Source organism: Syngnathoides biaculeatus, chromosome 3 (assembly GCF_019802595.1).
Source record: "Syngnathoides biaculeatus isolate LvHL_M chromosome 3, ASM1980259v1, whole genome shotgun sequence".
Classification (NCBI taxonomy): domain Eukaryota; kingdom Metazoa; phylum Chordata; class Actinopteri; order Syngnathiformes; family Syngnathidae; genus Syngnathoides; species Syngnathoides biaculeatus.
This window is the reverse complement of record NC_084642.1, coordinates 19988120-20013884: the sequence shown is the minus strand read 5'-3', so window position 1 is coordinate 20013884 and position 25765 is coordinate 19988120. Positions and strand designations below refer to the sequence as shown.

General features: G+C 42.2%; 1 long non-coding RNA gene across 2 annotated transcripts; it reads right to left on the bottom strand.

Annotated features, from left to right (window-relative positions):
- Positions 1-669: 669 nt before the first annotated feature.
- Positions 670-25646, bottom strand: LOC133498199 (uncharacterized). Of its 2 annotated transcripts, none has more exons than XR_009794225.1 (3): positions 25542-25646; positions 17318-17407; positions 670-862 (listed from the first exon to the last, which is right to left on the bottom strand). It is a non-coding gene; the product is annotated as an uncharacterized LOC133498199 (long non-coding RNA). The 2 variants fall into 2 exon arrangements; XR_009794226.1 differs by lacking the exon at positions 670-862 and adding an exon at positions 10098-10204.
- Positions 25647-25765: the final 119 nt, after the last annotated feature.

Genomic DNA, 25765 nt, shown 5'->3' with positions numbered 1-25765 from the left:
GACTTAAGTTGTTAACTAAGCACTGATGAACCTAGTGGATGTGTCTTTTGGATGTGTTTTCAGAACTGGACACCACGTGCTAGTTTTTATAAGTTAGTAGAAGAAATCCAGAAATGTCGCATTGCAAGATTTAATTGCTGATTTCTTTTCAGATGCACTTAAACAAATCCAATCTAGTGTGCATCTGAGCTTTGTTCCTCAGGATAACACTGTCACCTGCACTTCTGGCTGCTCTATTTATAACTTGTAACCATAACGATCTGTCCATTTTCTCGTTACTAAATGAGAAGAGAAAGAAGAACATTCTGTCACCGGGTATCTCTCAGCAGAGGACTCAAAGAACGCTGAAAACAAAACATGCGTAGCAATACTTTCTTTGGGCTTTTCACAAATGATGTCGTTAACTGCTGCCATCATCTGGGATTTGCGTTGTTTCATTATAAAAGGTGAATCCTTGCGAGATGACATTTTCCTAGTTGGTACGTTGGTAATCATCTTTGAAAGGAGAAAAATGCAAGGGAAAACAGAGGTGGATTTGCAAAGAGATTTGTCATTTAATATTAAACAGCACAAAAGTCAGCAGCTTCAGTTTGAAGCAAAATATGAATGTATAAATAATAATAATAAACGAGAATTTTTATCTGAAAACTCAAAGTTGCTGATCCTCCACATCTCACAACAATACCCAGATATGACAACTCCTGTGCCGTGCTTGAACAAACTAAGGTTACAATTTGCAGTTTCCTGGAGGAAATGCGATCCCATCCATCCATTTTCGATACTGCCCTTCTGCATGAAGGTTGTGGGTGAGTTGGAGTCCATCCCAGCTCACTTTGGGTTAGAGAACGCTCATTGGTCAAGTCTAGAAAACACAATCGATACGGAAATGCTTGAACATAGCTTCGAAACAGCTTCCTTGTGCTGTAATGTTATTTAATTTTCAAGACATGATGCAAATGCTGTTAATATCCAGTACATCTATTTTTCACTCAGCAAATGCCAATTTATTACTAAACATACTGCATATATTTATCACAACAGGGAGAACCCTTGAGTGAAACTTGTTAAGAAGCTAATGTAGAATAATAGACATATAGAAAAAAAAGCCTTTTCACAATAAACCTGCACTAAAACTTCTCAACTTGTGCGCTAGCTAAGGGTAAAATCCTTTTAGCCTGTGAAGGGGGAGATGCCGTTTTTTGATATCTTCCCATTCTCCCACCATCCAGATCTTTTGGCACGATCCAATGTCCTTGTATATGATTTGCAGTGTAGGAAGTTCTGCCTCCACTAGAGAAAATGTCTATACCCACGTTTGCTTTTTTCCAACCCACTCTGGGCCCTGGTTCCTGCAAGTGGAACCCTCTAACCTTGTGCAGAGTCTAAACTCAGACTTTAGTCATCGTAGTTACAAAATAACATACTTTGCCCCCCCCCTGAAAAACACGTTCCAGGGAGCTTAAAAAATAGTAGTGGTAGTAATAGTTGGCTATAATTTTTAAAATTCAGGATATTTTGACAAAAGCATGTCAATGAAATATCATTAAGACAGCTAGCATTTTTTTCAATTGTTCAAAAAAAACACAATACCAGTACATCTCCTTTAAAAATGAAAAAAAAAATGCAGTAGGTGTCCTTTAAAATATGAACAAATTCATAATGTCTCCTTCAAATTGTGAAAAAAAAGGCTTTATTGGGGGTGTAAAATCTTTGAAATGCATGAAAGGGGATGTAGTATGCATGCATCTATCTATTTTTCTACATTTACATTTACATACAGAGCAACTGATATGCTGGAGCCTGTCCTTGCTGACTTTGGGTGAGATGTGGGGCGCACCTTGGACTGGTTACCAGTCAATCACAAAATGCATACGATCATTCTTTAAATAGTGGAAAAAATGCAAAATATGTTTCCTTTGATGGGTTTCTGTGGTCTGACCTTCCTTTGAGCCCCTCAAAGGATTCGTAGAGGATGAGTCACAAAAGCAAGGCCACGGCATGTTTGCGAAATAACAATCTTTCTCAATGACAGAGCAAGGTTGAACCGCTGAAGGCACAATCTGTCACGCACGGCTCATTAAGACATCACAAATCGGTTTAGATGCATTAATAAATTCAAGCGGATTTATTTTCTGCTTATTTTCCTTCTCTCGGGTGGTAGCAGTTAATTAATGGCATATAAAGTGGGTAATAGTTAAGACTTCTGTCAACCATGTGCAAGAATATGTTCATAAGGGGCGGGAGCCAGATAACTCCAAACCACATCTATGATAGTTTTTATAAAATTCAACATACAAACCTATACTTAATGAATCCATTACACTGTGTTGTTCATAGAAACTGATACATCATACATTATATTTTTTCCCAACAAATGTTACGATGTGAAGCGGCACGGTGCGGCAACTGGTTAGAGCGTTGGCCTGACAGTTCTGAGGACCGGGGTTCAAATCCCAGCCCCGTCTGTGTTGAGTTTGCATGTTCTCCACCTGCCTGCGTGGGGGAGAACCCTAACCCGGGCACTCCAATTTCCTCCCACATTCCAAAAACATGCATTCATTGGAGACTCTAAATTGCCTCCTCCCCCATAACAGCTGGGATAAGCTCCAGCACTCCTGCGACCCTTGTGAGGATAACTGGCTCAGAAAATGGATGGATGGATTAATACATGGTATGACGAAGTTTATTCAAGTAGTATTAGTTCAGAAACAATGAATGTAGCCTGACAGCAACATTTTTCAAGGCACATTGCAATCTGGCTGTTTTATAGAGGGTACTGGCTATTGTTGCCATGACAACTAAACCACCGTTTTCCACAAAAGAAAGTTGCTATATTGTACAGGAATGCATATTTGAACAAGTGGGCCACAACATCAGGCACACCTGTACAACCTAAGGGTATTGGCCATTACAAAGATAACAATACCTGATTTTGGAACACAATATTAGGAACAGTTATCATCCATTGATTCATTATTCGTACCTCTTATCCCCAATAGGGGTGCTGACGTCCTGGAGCCTAACACTTCTCTTTATTTTCTGAATAATAACTTTTTATGATCAGGACAGTAGGTTTTTGCAAGGTCTTCCCAGCGCAAATGTTTGTTCTTGTTTTTCCTGCTGCTAATGTGTGACTGTTATATTGTGGATGGAAGTGCTCAATCGGATTGTTTGACATATCCCAAAATGCAAACAAACCTTTATTCACAAGTCAACGCAGCAAAACCAATGGACTTTTCCAATGGCGATCTTAGGCTACGCCCCCTTACACATGCCCCACAAGCTTTCAAAATGGCGATTGAACAGAACATGTTTGAAGTCGATTCTCTATTGCGTATTCCAGATAATATTGGGCTATGTTTATGGCCAATTGTGTCAGACTTGTCCAAGAGAGTTCTACAGAGAGGCCTCAACTAGTTCACCCAAGGATATGTACACAGATTTAAGATTTTGGACAGAGTAGGACGCAATGTCAGAGTTACAGCAAGATGTTGGCGATCGATGCAAAAAAGTTTGACTCCTCACAAACTTCATATTGAAATCCAACAGGATAAAATATTTTCTAACTAACTGCGCATGTAAAGCATGGTGAGTGCTTTTTACTTGGAAAGATCACGAGTAATATCATTGCCGTCTTTCTAAGTGAGTGGCTGTATTCATTTGACTTGGCTCATAATCAAACCCAGTGCTCTGTCTTAAAAGTCTGATGTGATACAAATAGGCAAATAGACGTGGCGCATTTACGTACCACTATTCTGACTCTTCAGCATAAAACATTACACACTTCATTCAGCAGGTCAGTGATACGCTAGCAAAGTGAAAGTTGTTCTCCTGCAATTTAAAACACACTGATAATTCAATCAAACTGAGAGAAGATACTTTTCCCTCACTTACCTTCAAACATACAGCCTTTTGTTTGTTGATATTGTCCACACTTAGTTGTACGTGCGCTCTTCTGAGAGCTTTAATCAATCATAGACACTTTGTCAACTGTGTTTTTAGGCTTTGGAAACTGAATCAACCGGGCCCCTTGTAACCTAGTAGGATATCTTTCATCACAATTGCACGTTCCTCAAGCATATCTGAGGACCATTTTCTTCGTAACTTTTCCAAGTGCACGCTACTGACAACCAGCATTGCTTGTAGGACAATACGGCAAGAGGGGTGTGTCAAGCCAGGGGTTAAGACAATGCGGCTATCTGAATGGCTATTATTGTACGAGTGACTGACAGGTCGGAAAGGTCCATTTGGTCTACTCGGAAACTTTCTTGGACCATCTGCGTAAATCCAAAGACTATCAGATCACAAGGGCCCAAAGAGGGAAGCCCAAACTTCCCCCTACCCAGCCACTTTGTTGCTCTGGAGGGATATTGAGATGTTCTTAGGCTCGGGGGATCCTGTAACCCTAGCGAGTTTTGGGTCTTCACCAGGGCCTCCCCTCGGACACCGGAACATCTCATCAGGGAGGAGTCCAGGAGCCATCCTAACTAGATACCCGAGCCTCTTCATCTGGTTCCTGTTGATGTGGAGGAGCAGTCGGTCTATACTGAGCCTGTCACAGATGACCGAGGGAGAGCCCAGACACGGCGCAGAAGAAACTCATTTTGTCTGCTTGCATGCTTCATTTTGCTGTTTGTTGTTTTAGTCACGATTCACAGCTCGTGACCAAAAGTGAAGGTGAGACTGTAGATTGACCGAGAAATTGAGAGCTTCACAACTGAGCTCAGTGTGACGTTTGAACAAATTTCGATTTTTTGGTAGACAATAGTTGACTTAATGTCAACTAATCAGTGGATTTGTTGATATCCTTTTCAGTCGTCAACTCAGTGTGCACCTCCAAACAAGTTAGCTCACTCTCACTTATCAGTTAGAACATCAATTACTGTATCTGTAGAATATTCAGCAGAATGTAGGTTGAAAAGGATTTGCGTATTTATGCATTCTGTTTTTATTTACTTATGTGTTTATTTACAATATCCCAGCTTCACTGGAATTGTGGCTCGTACAAACACAGTGTTTTCATGCACATTTATTCATCAGTTATTTCATGTGGTAAAAAACATCCATATTTTTAAATTTTATATCCATAATTCTATTATTAAAAGATTCAATGGGGACATGTCGTCATGTTTACATTGAGCTGTAATGCTAACGTGTTACTAAACTCTCTGGCTTATCTGAGAAGGGAAAGAAAGAAATAAAAAGTAAAGTGTAGAGCTCTTGTTTCTCTTGTTTTGATGTGAGAGCCCCTGGGAAAGCGAGATGTTAAATCGCTTGTTTACATTTCCAGAGGGAACAAAAAAGAAAAAAGGACAGGTGAAATGAAAGCAGACATTCACGGGCTCTAATGAGACCTGAAAAAGAAGTAATCTAATTAAGCTTTTCCTATTGCTGCACTGGCTTTCTTCCCTGTTACGTAAGAACTCTTTGTTGGCTTCTTACAATTATCTTCCGCTTCCTTTTCGTATTTTACAGCAAGAATGGAGAAGTTTCCGAAAATCTTGTTTTCCTTGATACTGCAAGAATTGCTGCAGTGTGGGGATCCGAAATGTAACGGAAGAAGAAGCTGAAGGACATTTAAAAATGACTAATAAGCTTACACACTGAAAATATGCATCGTGAAATCATATGCAAAACATTCATGCCTCACCGATGAACAAACCGCTTGACCGAGCAACAAATTATCAAACTGACTGACTAATTAAAAGTAAATAGTGACTCACTCATTCCCTCCTAGTTTCACGGGGACCAAGTGATTAGCATGTCTGCCTCACTGTACTGAAGTCCTGTGATCAAATCCGGCATTCTTGTGTTGTTTGCATGTTCTCCCCATGCCTGGTTGGGTTTTCTCTGGCTATAGTGCTCCGATTTCCTCCCACATTCAAAAGACATACATGGTAGTTTAAATGAAGACTGAGGTCCAGGGTGTGATCCCGGCCCCGCCTGTGTGGTGTTTGCATGTTCTCCCCGTGCATGGGTGTGTTTTCTCCGGGCACTCCGGGTTCCTCCCACATCCCAAAAACATACAACATTAATTGGACATTCTAAATTGCCCCAAGGTGTGATTGTGATTGCGTCTGTTTGTCTCTATGTGCCCTACGATGCGCTGGCAACCAGTTCAGGGTGTACCCTGTCTCCTACTCGTTGACAGCTGGGATAGGCTCCAGCACGGCCCGCGACTCTCATGAGGATAAGCAGCTAAGAAATTGGATGGATGGATCTAAAAGGTCCATAGGTGTCAATGTGAATTGTTCCTTGTTTATGTTAGCCCTGCAATTGGCTGGTGATGTGTTAAGGATGTACCCAACCCTTCGCTCAAAGTCAGCTGGGATTGGCTCCATCACAGCCGCGAACCGAGTGAGGAGAAGTTCTTCAGAGAATGGATGGCTGGATGACTTCCTCCACGTTATATGCCAGTGACAATTCAGCAAAAACTCAAGCAGCTTCTTCAAAACACTCCTTATTTAGCTTGTAGTGTTTCATAACAAGCCAAATGGGATTGCAATGCATCAAGCAGGCAGGCAGCCATCATTTCAAAGACAGCAATAATTACTTTCAGAGTAATTACATCTCACATCATTGTTGACTGTGAAGACACTCTGTGTGTTTATGTGTGTGTGATGAAACTCACTCCCGGAATCACCAATCGTTCTCTAATGCTGGCAGATTGATTCCCCGTGGATGAAACTGAGTCTCCACATGACATCTCCCATCCTCACAACACAATCTCTAGACCCTTGTGTTGTTTACCAATTAGAGCGTTGATTCACAGCAGCTGTGGGTTGCCTTTTCCATCGACATTAGGAGAAAGGTGAGATCCGACCTGAACAACCTCAGACATGCTTCATGTCACACAAAATTAATAGAGATCCTGCACTGGTAGCTTGTTGAGGCTAAATAATTACTGGAGTACAAGAAATATCCCTCCATCCATTTTCTGTACTTCTCATCTTCACTAGGGTCACTTGAATACTGGAGCCTATCCCAGCTGACTTTTGGGGGAGAGGCAGGTTACACCTTGAACTGGTCACCAGCCAATCGCAGGGCACATAGAGACAAATAAATATTCACACCTACGGGAAATCTAGTGTGTTCAATTAACCTACCATGCATGTTTTAGGATTGTGGGAGGAAACTGGAGTGCCCGGGGAGAACCCACACAGACGAGGCCGGATTTGAACCCCCGGTCCTCAGAACTGTGAGGCAGATGTGCTACTTGATGTCGGTTTTTGATGCAGTGCCGCCCGAGGGATGGAAAGTCACTGGCATTCCATATCTTGTTTTTGTAGTGTATTCAATTAAAGTGTAGTGCATTCAATTAAGTGTAAGTTGAACATGACTTGCAAATCATTGTACATATTCAATTTGTATTTATTTAACACAACAGTCCAACATCATTGGAATTAGATTTGTGGTTAATGAACTTTTGTTCATTGAACTCATTCAGATATAACACAGCACAATTATTATAAAATACATCCAAAAAATGATGAGATAGTTCTTGTTCCGTTATCATTTTAATAGCCAGTTATTCACAATTTCTGCCAGATTATGTAAATTGAACAACTGTGTATGCAGTCATACGTGTGTTCACTTATTTATTACTTCGATAATAATAGTCGATTAAATTGTCATTTTATTTTAAAATTATATTTAATTACCTCATTGAATTGAAGTATCGATTACAGGGAGATTTAGAGACCAAGCTACTTTTATGTAAATATTTATTACACTAAATAGACATGATATGATCTTCCAGACCTTTGTGGCAACAATGGAGAAGTTCCAGTGTTTTTAGGGTATATCCTAGCTCACAACAACATGGGGAAAATCTACAAGTAGGAACTACTTTCACTCTGGAATGGTTACCGAAGGTCCAAATTTTTAATTATGAACCATGAACTGAACTAATTCTTTTTAAAATGTGTGTACTGACCAGGCCAGCCAGACAGGCAAACTGATGAATGAATGAATGAATGAATGTATGACCAACTAAGTAACTAACTAACTGGATCACTGAACTTACAGGCAGAAAAACTGAATAGAGGAGAGACGAATTAACTGACTGGAAGACCAACAAACAAACTGGCTGACTGGTTGACAAACTGATTGACTGAGTGACTAACTCATTAAGTGACAGACAGAAGGACAAGCAAACTAACTGGGATGAAACTGACTGAACAACCACCAAATTATCTGACTGACAGAACAATAAATTAATCGGGCTCTCTTGGCAGCCAACCGACCAACCAACCAGCCAACCAACTGTCTGACTGACAAACAGCTTTACCAACTAGCTAACTAGACAACTTTCTGAAAAACCGATTAAATGACTAACCGTCTGACTGACAAACTAGCTCACAAACACGGAGACTAAGGAAGTGGGGATGAACCGTGTGTCCTTGTGTCTAGAGAGGGCCAACAAACAGGTGGGCCACATTAGAAGGACTGCGCACTCGAGATCAGTGTTGGGTCAGCGGCCACACGTCTCCTCGTGTCACGTATCATCCTTCAGAGCGACCTTCTCTCGCTGTGTCCCTGCTACTCCCCTGCCACATCCTCTCTGTTTTCTAATTAACATGTGGCGGTCCAACCTCCCATGTAATCATATCTCAACTAGTCTGCCGGCGACGGGGCTGCTCTTTTTTGCAGTCATGGGCCCTCAGGTGGCTTCAAGAGCGATCTGATCTCAGGAGCTTTCCCTGCGCATCAAGCTCCGAACACAAGTTGGAGCATGTGACAGTCTCTGCTAAAGAGGTCAGCCAGATCAGACACGGGGACTTAGACTTACCGGGCACAACATTAGGTACAAGCCATACTGAAGCTGTCAAGCTCATGGTCATTTACAAGCCATGTGCCATGTTGTCTTTCGAAAACTGTTGGAAACAACCACCGAAAACACGTAAACCCAAAAGAGATTGAAGTGCAGAATGTCAGAATTATGAGGCTGAGGTACTAATCACTAGATTATCATTCTTTCCATTCATTTTCAATAAGGCTTGTCCTCATTAGTGCCACAGGAGTGACCTGAGGGCCTATCCCAGCTGACTTTTGGTGAGAGAAGCGGTTCCACCCTCTCCTCTTCATACTTGAGAAAATTTAGAGGCTTCAGTGAACTTAAAACATATGTTTCTGGAAGGTGAAAGGAAGTCCTTGGAGAAAATAAACACATGAAAGCACACGTAGAATATGCAAACTCCACATTGATTGATAGACACATTGATTTATTGAGCTTTCATTGAATAACGAAAGCAATATAAGTCACTGGAGAAAGGATAAGCCCAGACACCACAAAATCCCACACAATCACTGTTGATTTAGTATTATATCAACACCGCCATTAACTATTTGAGCGCACACATGGAAAAGAGAAGTCTTCTTTTTAGTCTGAGGAATCATCTGCCAAACAGCGATGGGAGATTTTCTGTGTGATTCCGAACCAGCAGAGGTCACACAATGTGTGTTTAGTTGTGCGTTGACCTACTTAGATATACACACAGTGGTGACCATGGAAAGGGAAATCTGTTTTTAATAAGCTAGCCAATGCTTGCTCTTTTGGTTGCCATTATTACTCCATTATTACCTTAAAATAATAGAAAGAAGGCCGGAGAGTCAAGGTAATGGCATGCTAATGTACAATATAAGTTACACGCTAATTTGCAAATAATGCTGTTCATTGAAAGCTTTATGTACAGCCATAATGCGGCACAAGTGGAATCTACTAAACGACCAGGTTTTGTTTGGTGCTTTATATTATGGTAAGACTTAATTTTTGAAATATATTACAATATTAGATATCGCGTTGATTCAATTTAGCTTATATATGAGGCACAAAGCACAAGCAATGACATATGATTGGCCTCACTCTCACTTCTGGTCGCACAATTACATCTTGGGCAGCCATTTTAGCCACACCCCAATAAATGGGCAACAGAAATGAAGAAAACCGTGTAACGCTTTATTTCCACAGTTGTTGCTCTTCACATTTTCAGCAATTATTTTCAAACACGTACAACATATTTGAAAATAAACCCATAACTTTACAAGGTTTCTAACTAGTAAATATCATTTGCAATCGTAATAAATCACAGTGGTTCCTCAGACACTAGTTCCATTTTGTGCTTGACAAACAAAACCGCATTCTTTTTTTAGCCGTTAGTTGGCTTTGCGGGGCAGATCACTTCATCTTGGTCTTTTGTGTTGTCTGAAATAAGGACAAGAAGTGGGATAGCTGATCATTATGGTTGCCACGGAAAAAAAAAACACATATCCGAAAGGGGCCGGAAAGAGACGTTTAATGACATCCTGGGAGGAGAGAGAGAAGGATAACCCTGACATGTCACAGCCAAGGAGGATGCTTTGCCCTTGCAGGACATGGAGATGAAACACTTAGCTTTCATTCCATTCTTCATGCGGTGACATTTATGTGCAGTCATACGCAAAACTAAATGAGCTTTGGGCCCATTTGAAAGTGAAGCAACACATTGAGATGCTGGTGTTGCGATAATGATTTTTTTTTTTTTAAATTAGGTTTAGTAACAATCATATATGCAGTTTTCATGGGAATTTTACTTTGAAATGCAACACCAGATTTGGATGGGACCTCTTTTGGTGGAATCCTGAGGTAGTCTACTTGTAGTGTGTCACGACCCATCGGAACGAAGGTTGGACCCAAATGCAGGACTCGGGAGATGCAAGTTAGTTCGGGGAAAAACGTTTATTATTCAATGGTCGGGGATCGGGCAGGCAATCAGGTGCAGCAGCGGTAGTTGGGACGTCGGGCGTAGAGAGCAGGTCAGCGGGCAGGCAGGAGTCGGTACGCGGGAGAACGATCAAAGCAGGCTCAAGGGAGTCAGGCTTACGGGGTCGGTTAGGGAACAGGCGAAGATCGGTACACACGGGTTGACGATCAGGGATACGAGAGTGCTGGAACGGGGCATGAAGCTCAACGGTCTGTCGTCATCGGGGTCCTATATATACGGGATAATCAGCCCGCATGAGGCGCAGGTGTGTGCCTCCCAATTAGTGCGGCCACGCGGGCACCCGCACAGCCCGGGCTGGAGTGGCAGGATCATGACATAGTGTCCTCAAAGACTGGAGTGGTGTTGTAATACCAAAATGATTCATTTTTATCCATCCATCCATATCCTGAGCCACTTATCCTCACAAGGGTTGTGGGAGTGGTGGAGCCTATCCCAACTATCAACGGGCAGGAGGTGGGGTACACCCCTGAACTGGTTGCCAGCCAATCACAGGGCACATATACATAGTCATTGCTGAGAGTAAAATATTTTCCAAATACCATACCTCGAGTCACTGTCAATTTTTACTTCATACGAGACCACGGTATGCCATTCTCATAATGTACTTCCTCAATAAATGGTGCGACCAAATCATGTGCTGGTGTGACCAACTGAAAAAGTTAAGTCGCAACAGTGCGACTAGTGCAAAAGTTAGTGCAGCACCCAGCCTACTTTTCACATGTCTTTGTTTCCACTCTTTATTCCATCCTCCCTTCTGTCCACCCTTCAATCACTCTTTCATTCCATCTTCAGTTCTTGTCTTTGTAATTCAGGGGCGGTTTTGATATGGGCATTATAGGCAGCCGCCCAGATCCTACCCCATCCGCAACTCCCTCCCACCAACCCTTTTCGCTCCCTCCCTCCAACCAACCTTCTAGGCACCGTAAAAAACAATGGTGAAGCACACAGTCGCCAAGACGTCACATATAACATCTCTGACGGCATCTTTATTGACTTGTACAAGTGAGACAACAACTTAATCTACTCTACGTGTGTGTGTGTGCTTGTCTGTGTGTGAGTGTCACTATTACACTGCAAGAGGTATAGGTCGACGGTCAAATGCATCCATGGTTAGCCTCTTGTCAGATTAACAAGGGAGTCCGCAGAGATGCCTACTCGCATTTTGTCGACACAGCACATGACAAAGGGCAGGATGCAATCTCCATCAGTCTTCTCTAGCCTCAACACCGTGCCCCGGAAGCATTACCCGTGTCAATTTTGCAACCTCAGTGCTCCTATTTAAGGATGTGTGCACCGTCAAACTAGTCACTCTTGTTAACTAGGACCGATCAGCCTTTTAGAAGAAATCATAAATAACACTTTTTTGATTTATATACTGGACCTTCGCAGAGCGTTGCAAGCTATTTATGAAAACAGAACATGACGCAAGTATCTTTCCGTAGGGACACCTGCAGTTTCCGGAAAAAACATGCGCACCCTTTGCCTAAGTTGTGGCCGGGAATGATAAACCCACACACTAGTATTTTATGCCCGAATCTGTGCTATTTGGCTATTTTGGAAGTATATTCACTCTGAAGTTTCATTTGTGTGCATCTGCCTTTGAATGCGTGGTCTGTCATCTGTCTCAACACCGTGCACCATCCCCTAACCTTGGTTTTACGTCTTTTAATTAGCACAGAACTGTGTATACACTGTAAAAACATTTGCACCCGACATAATACTCAGTTCTTCTTTCATTGTGATGCAACCCGATTTCCTTTTGGTGTGAATCCTTAACATCAGTATCTCTCATCTTCAGCAGAATGGTTTCTGTAAAAAAAATGGACTGGTTAGCACATCTGCCACACTTGTGTGGAGTTTGCATGTGCTCCCCATGCCTGCAAGTGTTTTCTCCAGGCCCTCCGGTTTCCTCCCACATACCCAAAATGTGCATGGTGGGTTGATTGAAAATTTGAAATTGCCTGTAAGTGTGAATGTGAGGCAGATTATTTGTTTGTTTCTATGTGCCCTTTGATTGGCTGAGGACCAGTACAGGGTGTATTGCGCCTCTTGCTCAAAGATAGCTGGGATAAGCACAGCAACCTGCAATCCTAAGCGATACTGAAAATGGATGGACTGAACAGTAGTAGAAAATAGGCAAACATTACAAAACATTGTAAAGTGGTTTCTCCTCCAAAACAGCGGAGCCTTGTGAAAGGTTGAGCACATCTTCGTGCTGTCTGAAGAATGAATGTGCTCAGCGGACCTCTCCGAGGCTTAATGTTCACAACTTCAGCCTTAATGTCATCCAGAAAAAAAGCCCACAACAGCAACAGTGATCAGATTTTTGTTACACGGACTTTTTGTTAGGCCTAATGAGATGACGCGACAAGCGGCCTTTTGCAAATGTTGACTGTTCAAGTCAGCGCATCAGTCAATGGGCAAAACTTTTGTGCTGCTTTCTTCATTTTATGCTTGACTTGGAATGTGTCAGGATGTTATCTTGTTAGCGACACGCTCTCCTCGCAGGCTATCTTTAGCTTCGCCTGTGATTCTTCCGCTTGTCATGACTCACTGAGCAACATACACTGGGGATTATTAATGCTTTTACCAAAATAGTAATAACGACAGCAGTAACCCGTAGTGACGGACGGGCGAGGAGGTGAGGAGAGATGATGTCACCCTCCCTGTTTTAATGACCTTTTTTCCCACCCATTCGTCACCTCCAAACTCCAGATTAAACCTCATGTGCTTTTTCTCAAGTTGCATTTTTAGTCAATTTGATGCGCCCACTGCTATTGCCAGGAAAGAATCAGTGTCTAGGATGTGCCTGAATGGCGTCTAACCTCATTTGTGAAATGTAACTTCATCAGACCCATCGAGGCGTTGAACTCCTCGTTGGCTATTCTTTGCTAATAATCATAGTGGAGGTGGCCGTAATGAACCAGCCGTGGAATAAAAGGTCCGCGTCTGATGCCAAGGGCAGCCCGGAGAGCACGGAGGCCATTTAACGGGAGCGGCAAAAGCATTTGACTCCAAAAGCAGACGGATCCACACAATTGTTGTGTGTCAGTTTTAAATTAGTAAAATAATCCTTCTTAAATACAAAAGGGAAAATTTATAATATCTAAATTGGGAACAGTCATCCATTGGCATTTTCTGAGCACAGCTGTCATAAAATGCTTTCATTAAACAAAACCCAAACCATGATATGTAATTAATATGGTATATTTTATGTTTCGCAAGTACTGTCTTTGTTTTTGTGCTTTTTGTTCATCTTCGGCGATACGCATCTATTGTTCTAGCAACGTCTTCATGACGCAAATGTATTCTCTGTCAACTGATTGTCTTCTAATGTACTAGAGCAGCTCCAACTACGGAGAAACATTCCTTGTTTTTTAGACATACTTGGCAGAATAAAGATGCTTCTGATTCACTATTTAATAATTACTGATGCTAAACCATATGCAGCATTGTTTACTACCCTGACATTTTAAAATAGTAAACACTTTCCGTGTTTTCTATTTTTTTGAAATGGCAAACTCGTTGAAAGTGAATCAACAGCACCTCCACAGGTTACAGCAAAGCAGTGCACTCTATTTTGTTTCCAGAAGCGATTAATCAACAGCCATTTTGACACCAATGATTAGTCGGCCATTTGGATGTATGGATTTTCACATAACACACTGTTAGTAAAGGGATTGAGTAATATTCCCTGCTGCACGGTATTGGAATTTCTTTCCTCCTAGAGCAAGAAGAAAAAATTCTCCTAAATTGCTCCTAAAAGTGCTACCAGTGCTGATGTCATTTAACCTGATCACATTTACTCAATTAAATCCTTCAGGCCAAGCTGCCAAATAAAGAAGTGGAAAAGTAAACTAACTTGTAATTGGTGAAACTTAAAATAAAAAAAAAAAAAATCCAGCACTTTTTCGCTGAGGGACGCAATGTAGAGCTGAAAACCTCCTGCAGTGAAGCAAATCATTTTCATTTAATTCCAAGCGCCTCTCAGGCTTGAAGAGTTCCATTAACTCTGTTTTTGATTTGCTCTGTGGAAGTTGTTGTCCTCTGTTTAAAAATGATTCAAAAACGCTTACTTGTTAACTTGCCGCCGTGCACCATGTCAGCTAAACAGTGTAATTTGTGTTTACTCTTTTGATATTCTTCAACTTGCCTGGGCTGGCTGTAATGCGGAACGATTAAGTGCCCTTTCGTTCATCTCCCCACTAATTTTCCCCCAATATTTTGTTATTTGAGTCAAAAGTACATTTCGTGCTCTATTTATGGGACTTGTGCAAGTTCACCACTACACTTGGTGTTACTCTGCTGGGAGGCGGGTTAGAGCAGATGGCTTCTTGGCTTAGCATGGGTTCTTTCATTCATTCATTTTCGGCAATGCAGAATGACGGTCTTGCATGTATAGAGAGAGGGCTCTGCATGCGATAGCATTGTCACTTGACCAGAGTGGCCATAAATGTGATGCAATACAATATGAACTGGCGATAACTGCAGGTGACTTCACTTTCTCCATGAACCTCACGCATCTATCCCCATCTATCCGTCTGCTTCTATCAGTGATTGGATTTTCCTCTTTGCAATCCTTCCTATCATTAATATTTTTTTTTTAACAGTAAAAGCTAAAGAAAAATGAAAACATACTTGTAGAGTGAAGCCTTTAGTTGGTCTCTGGCCTGAAAGTTTCATGAGAATTCTTGTCAAGTTTTCATTGTACTGTATTTATTTCATAGGAATGTGAAAATGTCTTTTGATGTCCTGTTAGTGGTAATTATTATTATTATTATCTTTTTATGTTTTGCTGGAAAATATTGAATTGCTATTGAAAAAAACGGACCTAGTTGGGCACCAACTAGGGATTTTCCTCTCCCTAAAATGTGTTATAATGAAAACTATTTAAAAGGGGGCATGATAGGGTGATGGCACCACATGAATTAGCGGCATGAAATTCCACTTCCTGCCACTTATAACATCAAAGCTCCTGTTCAATTAGACATCTCCTCAAATATGTTTTCTTTTTTTTAATCACCTGTCACTGTGCCAACACAATTAGATGATGCTTTGTGTGTCATGTTATTTTAATTTAGGTTGCAGATATCGCACTGATCTTGGACAAAAATAGAATATAATGCTATAATCTATGCGCACCACTATGGCAAATGTGTGTGTGTTTGTGTACTGTAATACCCTCTCTGCAATAATCTGGATTTCCAGCCATGTGTGTGTTTAATTTTGGATCAACTAAATTCCAGATTAAAATCATATTCCATTTACAGTGTCGTGATCAAAATGATTTCTGAAGAGTTTGCCATCAACTTATTTTTGTCCCAGGACGCTTGTTCAGTCATCAAGTTAGAGTTTCTAATTAACGCATGTTTTTGGGGGATCTGGGAGGAAACCAGAGTGCCTGGAGAAAACCCACGCAGACCCAGAGACAACATGCAAACTCCACACAAGGGGAGGCTGGGATTCGAACCCCCGTACTCAGAATTGTGAGGCCAACGCTCTACAGCGGAGTCACCATGCAGCGTGGATTCATCTCATTGAAGAATAAGGTCAGGGATGAGATCCTGCCCCAAGTGGAGGAGTTCAAGTATCTTGGGGTCTTGTTCATGATTGAGGGAGGAATGGAGCGTGAGATCGACAGGCAGATCGGTGCAGCGTTTGCAGTGTTGCGGACTTTGTATCGATCCGTTGTGGTAAAGAGGGAGCTAAGTCGAAAGGCAAAGCTCTTAATTTACCAGTCGATCTACGTTCCTACCTTCACCTATGGTCACGAGCTGCGGGTCGTGACCAAAAGAACAAGTTCCCGGATACAAGTGGGTTTCCCCTGCAGCTCTCCCTTAGAGATAGCGTGAGAGGCTCGCTCATCTGGGAGGGGCTAAGTGTTGAGCCGCTGCTCCTCCGCATTGAGAGGAGCCAGATGAGGCGCTGGGGCATCGGTTTCAAACCCCTCCCAGACGCCTCCCTCGTGAGGTGTTCTGGGGACGTCCCACCGGAAAGAATCCCCGGGGACGACCCAGGACATGGTGGAGAGCGTATGTCTCTCGGCTGGCCTGGGAACGCCTTGTGATCTCCCCGGAAGAGCTGGAAGAAGTGGCTGGTGAAAGGGAAGTTTGGGCAGCCATGCTAAAGCTACTGCCCCTGCGACCCGACCCGGAAAAGCGGTAGAAAATGGATGGATGGATGAATAATGAACAAAAGTCTTAGGAAAGAGAGGCTCTAAGTATTACAATTGTACTTTTATATCTACATTGCAAATTTGTATTTATTAATTTCAGCATTTAATATTTATTTATATGAATAGTGAAAGTCAGTTATACACACTCTACTGTATATACAGTATTTATAGAGAGACAATAGAGATTGTAAATATATAATTTAAATGAACTGGTCACACCATACAGTTACATTAAACCAGATAAAATATTAAACTCAAAAGACTACAACAGTTAAGAGGCATATTTATTGTTTTCAGTAACAAGAGCTGCTCATGTGTTTTAAGGGTATCGTGCACGAAAACCTCTTGAACTGATTGCAACATAAGGCAAAACACTCACCTGATTAACTTTTTCTTGATCTAAAGCCGCTCAGTTTTAGAGAATAAGACCAGCGGGCTTGAGGAACAGCAGCAGCGAGGTTAAGCGGCTCTGTGCAAATGAAAATAAACGTATTGTTTAGGGGTGAAAGTAGGTCACGCTGCAGATAAACTTCACTGTGTCTCTTATTGTATTCTTCAAGCACTTCTAAATGCATTGTCGACACATTTGTATTTCAATTCATTAAGAGCAACAAGGAATGATTATTATACAAAACTAAACAACACTTTAACAGACAACAAATATAAAACAAGTCAAACACTGTTGATGATTTAAAAAAAAAAAAAAAAAAAAAACGTTTTTGAAAAAAACATTAAACGGCAGATCTGTGAGGTATTTTGACCAAAGTGGAAACCGACATGATTAGGACAGATGGAAATGAGCTCAAATGATGAAAATAAATACATTTAAAAAATAGTTGCACAAGTGAGACCATCGCCCTTACTTAATGAAGAGGCATCAGTGTTTGGTAATCACAGATTTAACAGAGCAGTGTCGTGTAATTGCAGCTCTTTAACTCATCCAGCATATGCAAACAAGGCCCCAGTCATGATTACCTGTAATGATCATCATTTTCCACTTAACTAGCAATCGTTTCCTCAGACTATTCATTTTACACAGAGATTGGCGCGCTCTCCTGAGCACACTCACCAACAAGAAAAATAGCATACAGAGAATATTGACGTCATCCATCCATCCATTTTCTGAGGCGCTTATCCTCAAGAGGGTGCGACCAAATCATGAGCTAGTACTACTAGTACAAAAGTTAGCGCAGAGCCCTATAACCGGTCATCTCCCGTGCTGTCACATACAAAATACACGACACAAAAAAGTGTTGATGTCGATGTCCTTCAGCTCAATCAACAGGTGACATTTTTGCCAACGTCGCAAAAATTTTTTTTTTTGTAGCTAACATTTAAATAGCAAAATGTAGACAATGGTTGCAGACAATTTGTTATGTTGCTTGTTCTTCCAAACCGCGGCTATTTTGAAGTAGCACATTAATGCGGTTACTGGTTGTAAACCACCTATGCTTTCCATTTCAAGATTGTACAGTCGCCCAAATAACACAAAATAATAATAACTGAACTTAAATGACATTGAGTTGTTCTGTAAATTGTGGCATCCAGGGATGATACATTTTTCCGGGTGGAGGCATAACTAGTAAGATTACTGCATGCTGCAGTGCCAGGAACGAGCCAAGTTATTAGAACAAACAAATTCACAATGGACTTTCTGCACACAGCACATCCGCGTTTGGAGTAAGGAGAATGATAACTTCTGGTTGCCAGGCAAACACATTGTTATAGAAAGACAGCATCAAACTCTTCAAAGTACACCCACTGTCTTCCGGAATGACTTAAAGTTACTGTGAAAGACATTACTTTTATGATTGTTTGTTATCAAAGTATCAGCGAAATGATCAAAGAATCCTTATCTGAGTTAATGAGTCACAGTTTCACAGTATACATGCAGGATTGTGTGGAATGACACTTGCACGGCTTATTCTTTTAGATCGATTGATAGATCACTGATAGAGAGCATTGTGAAACACAACCATAACCGTAACAGTGTTGTACATAAAGATGGAACATAAATAAAATAGAAAGCTTTTTTTGTTATTGTTCAGTGGGGATACAAAGACATTGGGGTAATGATCAAATAATAAACACTACCAAGAATAAAAATTACAATGACAAGCATTTCCTATTGGTAGGATCAATCTTCTCCTGGCTAGACAGTTTTACGATCACTGTGACCAGAGCTTCGCGATGGGAGTGGCTGGATCAGCCAAACAAAGCCAAGCAGCGCTGAGCGGGAGCGCTGGAGCCTGTCCTGGCAATCTTCGGGCAACCCTGAACTGGTTGCTAGCCAATCGCAGACCACACACACACAAAAAATACAACAACAACCATTTTCATTCACAATCACACCTTGGGGCAATTTGGAGTCTCCAATTGATGCTTGTTTTTGAGATGTGGAAGGAAACAAGCGTACCTGGAGAAAATCATGAGAACATGCAAACTCCACACAGATTGGGGTGAGATTTGAATCCGGGTCCTCAGAACTGTGAGGCAGGCACTCTGATAAGTCATCCACCGTGTCACTGATTTTGTCTTGGAGAATGTTAATTTTCTGTCTTTCTTGTAGTATGGGGCACTTTTAAAAGTGTTAAAATAAAAAGGCAACTTGAACTGTTGAACAGAATGACTCGCCTCTCTCTCTCACTCTCTCCCTATCCACCCTCTCGCTGTCTCCCTTTCACTCTCTCGTTCTCTCTCTCTCTCTCTCTCTCTCTCTGGCTTACTCTCTCACACCCCCCCATCCTAGCAATCAGCACCTCCAGTCCATGGACCTGTCTTCAATCAGCACTATATATGAAGAGTTCGGACGCAAAAGCAGATATATCAATTTTTGTTGTTTCTGTGGATTCTTTGATTTATATACGGTATTATATAAGTATATTATATAAACATAAACATAAAATATGAATATAAAATATAAGCCTGCCAGAACCCAATTGTGGTCCACAGGCGGACTCTGACATCTTAGTTAGTTGCTATCTGACGATTCACAACTGGAGTCACACTAAATGCATTAATCATGACATAAGTACTGCAGATTTGGTTGTGCTTTCTCCTGCTTCCAGTGCTCCCTTCCGTGCCTCCCTCTCCGCTCCCAGCTCCAACCACACCATCAAGCTCCTCCGCCTCCTCATGTTCCCACTTCCTGATCCGTCCTTGACCTCGACCTGGATACCCTCTTGCCACGTCTCACGAAACTATTCTCATATACTCCCACCACCCAGTCTGCTTTTGAGCCCAGTCCAATTTGATAGTTTCATACTATGGCAGTATGTGCCCTGTGATTGGCTGGTGACCAGGTCACGGCGTACTCTGCCTCTCGCCGGAGATTGTTGGGATATGCTCCAGCATGCCCGCGACCTTATTGAAGATAAGTGGTACAGAAAAGCAAATGGATGGATGGATGAGTCCGGTTGTGATAACAGTTGGGAACTATTGTATTACACATCACCACATCACAAATGGACACCGGAGACTCAAACACACTTTCCCTTTGCACCGGAAAAGCGCAATATGTTGTCGTGCATTTAGTCCAGAGTGCCAAATATTCTCAGATGGAATGAAGGTGCAAAATACTTATGGTTTTTTGTTTTGAGCAATGTTAAAGTCAGGGAATGAAAATATAGAATTGGCTAGCTGTTAATTGGCAAAACATTTTAAAACTTCAAGTGTTAGTAATGCCATGAGTGAGTCATCTAAAACTGTACTGTCTTATAATTTACTCTATATTGTCAAGGTTTGTTTAGTAATGCGATTAAAAGTGCACAAACTGCTATGTCTATGCAGTATTCTCTCTGTCCTCACCACATTTGAATGGATAACAATACACTCTAACGAGCAACAGTAGTCTATTTTATATTAAAATGTTTACTGTAGATGAGCAGTTGTCTAAGTTGCATTTTTATCAAGTGTGAAATGATTTTTTTTCTTTATCGCAGTCTTTCTTCCCGACTTGCGTTTATTGGTCTGTGAGTCTGCAGTGCCAGTTAATGCAGCCCTATGGGGGCACAAACCAGTGCAATCTGTAGGCCGGTCCCAAGCCCGGATAAATGCAGAGGGTTGCGTCAGGAAGGGCATCCGGCGTAAAAACTGTGCCAAACAAATATGAGCGTTCATCTAAAGAATCCCATACCGGATCGGTCGTGGCCCGGGTTAACAACGCCCGCCCCCGGCACTGCTAACCTACAGGGCGTCGGTGGAAATTCAGCTACTGTGGGTCGAAGACAAAGAAGAGGAGGAAACCGGATCCAGCGTCAGAAGAAAAAGAGGAATGCACAGAGCCTACAACTGAGTGTAGGGACTTTGAATGTTGGGACTATGACAGGAAAAGCACAGGAGTTGGTTGACATGATGATTAGGAGAAAGGTTGATATTCTGTGCATCCAAGAGAGCAGGTGGAAAGGTAGTAAGGCTAGAAGTTTGGGAGCAGGGTTTAAATTATTCTACCACGGAGTAGATGGGAAGAGAAATGGAGTAGGGGTTATTTTAAAGGAAGAGCTGGCTAAGAATGTCTTGGAGGTAAAAAGAGTATCAGATCGAGTGATGAGACTAAAATTTGAAATTGAGGGTGTTATGTATAATGTGGTTAGCGGCTATGCACCACAGGTAGGATGTGACCTAGAGTTGAAAGAGAAATTCTGGAAGGAACTAGATGAAGTAGTTCTGAGCATCCCAGACAGCGAGAGAGTTGTGATTGGTGCAGATTGTAATGGACATATTGGTAAAGGAAACAGGGGCGATGAAGAAGTGATGGGTAAGTACGGCATCCAGGAAAGGAACTTTGAAGGGCAGATGGTGGTGGACTTTGCAAAAAGGATGGAGATGGCTGTAGTGAACACTTATTTCCAGAAGAGGGAGGAACATATAGTGACCTACAAGAGCGGAGGTAGAACCACGCAGGTAGATTATATTTTGTGCAGACGATGTAATCTGAAGGAGGTTACTGACTGTAAAGTAGTGGTAGGGGAGAGTGTAGCTCGACAGCATAGGATGGTAGTATGTAGGATGATTCTGGTGGTGGGTAGGAAGATTAAGAAGACAAAGGTAGAGCAGAGAACCATGTGGTGGAAGCTGAGAAAGGAAGAATGTCGTGCGGCCTTCGGAAAGAGGTGAGACAGGCTCTCGATGGACAACCGAAGCTCCCGGAAGACTGGACGACGACAGCCAAGGTGATCAGAGAGACAGGCAGGAGAGTACTTGGTGTGTCATCTGGTAGGAAAGGGGAGAAGGAGACTTGGTGGTGGAACCCCAAAATACAGGGAGTCATACAAGGAAAGAGATTAGCGAAGAAGAAGTGGGATACTGAGAGGACTGAGGAGAGGCGAAAGGAGTACATCGAGATGCGACGTAGGGCAAAGGTAGAGGTGGCAAAGGCTAAACAAAAGGCATATGAAGACATGTACACCAGGTTGGACACGAAAGAAGGAGAAAAGGATCTCTACAGGTTGGCCAGACAGAGGGATAGAGATGGGAAGGATGTGCAGCAGGTAAGGGTGATTAAGGATAGAGATGGAAATGTGTTGACTGGTGCCGGTAGTGTACTAAATAGATGGAAAGAATACTTTGAGAAGTTGATGAATGAAGAAAATGAGAGAGAAGGAAGAGTTGAAGAGGCAAGAGTGAAGGACCAGGAAGTGGAAATGATTACTAAGGGGGAAGTCAGAAAGGCACTACAAAGGATGAAAAATGGAAAGGCAGTTGGTCCTGATGACATACCGGTAGAGGTATGGAAGCAATTTGGAGAGATGGCTGTGGAGTTTTTGACCAACTTATTCAACAGAATACTAGCGGGCGAAAAGATGCCTGAAGAATGGAGGAAAAGTGTTCTAGTTCCCATTTTTAAGAACAAAGGGGATGTTCAGAGCTGTGGGAACTATAGAGGAATAAAGTTGATGAGCCACACAATGAAGTTATGGGAAAGAGTAGTGGAGGCTAGACTCAGGACAGAAGTAAGTATCTGCGAGCAACAGTATGGTTTCATGCCTAGAAAGAGTACCACAGATGCATTATTTGCCTTGAGGATGCTCGTGGAAAAGTACAGAGAAGGTCAGAAGGAGCTACATTGTGTCTTTGTGGATCTAGAGAAAGCCTATGACAGAGTACCAAGAGAGGAACTGTGGTACTGCATGCGTAAGTCTGGTGTGGCAGAGAAGTATGTTAAAATAGTACAGGACATGTATGATGGCAGCAGAACAATGGTGAGGTGTGCCTTAGGTGTGACAGAGGAATTTAAGGTGGAGGTGGGACTGCATCAGCGATCAGCTCTGAGCCCCTTCCTGTTTGCAGTGGTAATGGATAGGCTGACAGATGAGGTTAGAGTGGAATCCCCTGGACCATGATGTTCGCAGATGATATTGTGATATGCAGTGAAAGCAGGGAGCATGCAGAGGAACAATTGGAAAGATGGAGACATGCACTGGAAAGGAGAGGAATGAAGATTAGCCTAAGTAAAACAGAATATCTGTGCGTGAATGAGAAAAGTGGAGGGGGAAGAGTGAGGCTACAGGGAGAAGAGATAGCGAGGGTGGACGACTTCAAATACTTGGGGTCAACAATACAGAGCAATGGAGAGTGTGGTCAGGAAGTGAAGAAACGGGTCCAAGCAGGTTGGAACAGCTGGCGAAAGGTGTCTGGTGTGTTATGTGACAGAAGAGTGTCTGCTAGGATGAAGGGCAAAGTTTACAAAACAGTGGTGAGGCCGGCCATGATGTACGGATTAGAGACGGTGGCACTGAAGAAACAACAGGAAGCTGAACTGGAGGTGGCAGAAATGAAGATGTTGAGGTTCTCGCTCGGAGTGACCAGGTTGGATAGGATTAGAAATGAGCTCATTAGAGGGACAGCCAAAGCTGGATGTTTTGGAGACAAGATTCGAGAGAGCAGACTTCGATGGTTTGGACATGTTCAGAGGCGAGAGAGTGAGTATATTGGTAGAAGGATGCTGAGGATGGAGCTCCCAGGCAAAAGGGCGAGAGGAAGACCAAAGAGAAGGTTTATGGATGTGGTGAGGGAAGACATGAGGGCAGTTGGGGTTCGAGAGGAAGATGCAGGAGATAGGCTAAGATGGCAAAAGATGACACGCTGTGGCGACCCCTAACGGGACAAGCCGAAAGGAAAAGAAGAAGAAGTCTGCAGTGCCAGTTCATGTCGGAAAAAAAAAAATTAATACCACAAAATCACGGAATAGACCACGTACTCTGCAATACAAGTACGATAAAAATAAATCCGTGATGAGTCAACCCGCAAAAGGTGAAATGAAACATAGTGAAGGATGACTGCATTTGTATCTTAATCATACCTAAAATATCAGTGCGTGTGAATTTCCATCGCGATATGTCATCTCTAGTAACAAATGCAGAATTTATTTTTTTAAAAATCACTTTACATGCTTACACTGTTCAATATTTTTCATCTTGAATTGGGCTTGTCTGTAACGGCCTCCTCCTCCATACCATCAAGATAAAAAAGAAGATAAGCACTCTGGGGGGAGGTGGACATGAAAATGCCAAAGAGGTGAACTGGAATGAAAAATAGAAACACGCAAACATCCAAATGGACCCGAGTCACGCTCCAGATAACTTTGAGAAAGATGTTTAGGGTTTGCTTCATCTTGAACTGAAGATGCATGATATCTCTGATTCTGCGATGCTAGTCTTAAAAAAAAAGGTGTAAGCCTTAGCTACGAGTTGCTAACAACAAAATGAAATTAAAATTATTTGGCTAACTTTCAATGGAATGATGATTGATGATAGTATGATTACCTTCATGCTAAATCAAACAATCATTGACAATATTTAAATCAGGAACTAAATGAATACGGTGGCCTTTGGCGCAGCTCTAAAGCGTAGGCCTCATAGTTCTGAGGTCCAGGGTTGCTGATGATCTTGCTCTATTGGCTTCATCAGCCGTGATCAAAAGGCAAATCGGTGCAATTTCTTCACTGATGCGCAATTTGTATCAGTCCATTGTCATGAAGAAGGAGGGACTGAAGCCGAAAGGCAAATTCAATGTCCTGATAGGTACATATTTTTTCCATTTTAATGGTATACTATCAGTCCATCCATTTTCTCTGCCGATTATCCACACAAGGGTCACGGGGAGAGCTGCAGCCTCTCCCAACTGTCAACAGACAGGAGGAGGGGTACGCCCTGAACTCGTTGCCAGCTAATCGCAGGGCACATAGAGACAAACAGCCGCACTCACAATCACACCTAGGGGCAATTTAGAATGTCCAACTAATGTTACATGTTTTTGGAATATGAGAGGAAACTCGAGTGCCCGGAGAAAACCCATGCAGGCACGGGGACAACACGCAAACTCCACATAGGCGGGTCCGGGATTGAACCCGGGACCTCAGAACTATGAGGCCAATGCTTTCCCACCGTGGCGCGCACGGTATACTAGTGACGATAAAAGGTTTGGAAAATGAATTGATGGATTGTAAACTAAGCATGTTTTATCCAAAGCATGGGAAAAACATGAATGACAATTGATTGAAACAGATGGCAAGGAATAAAACAGATGTATAATACAGTGCAAAAGTTCAGTTATACTGAGCACTCAAAATTCCGAGTGTCTCCGAACGCATCGCTTTTAAGTACCTGTGGGCAAACTGAGTTTGCTGAGTTTCTTGTTCACGGATTGTCGGTCTCACTGCAACTGTGTTTCGTTCCTTTATCGATAAATGGGGGATAAATAGACTGTTGTCTGGATGTTTATCATTGGAAGACGTTGCAATACTTCCCAAACAGAGTACCTGCTGTCTGGCAGAGGCGGAGCAAGTTGCTAGCAGTAGCGGCTATCTGGCAGTAAAGGTGGAACTTCT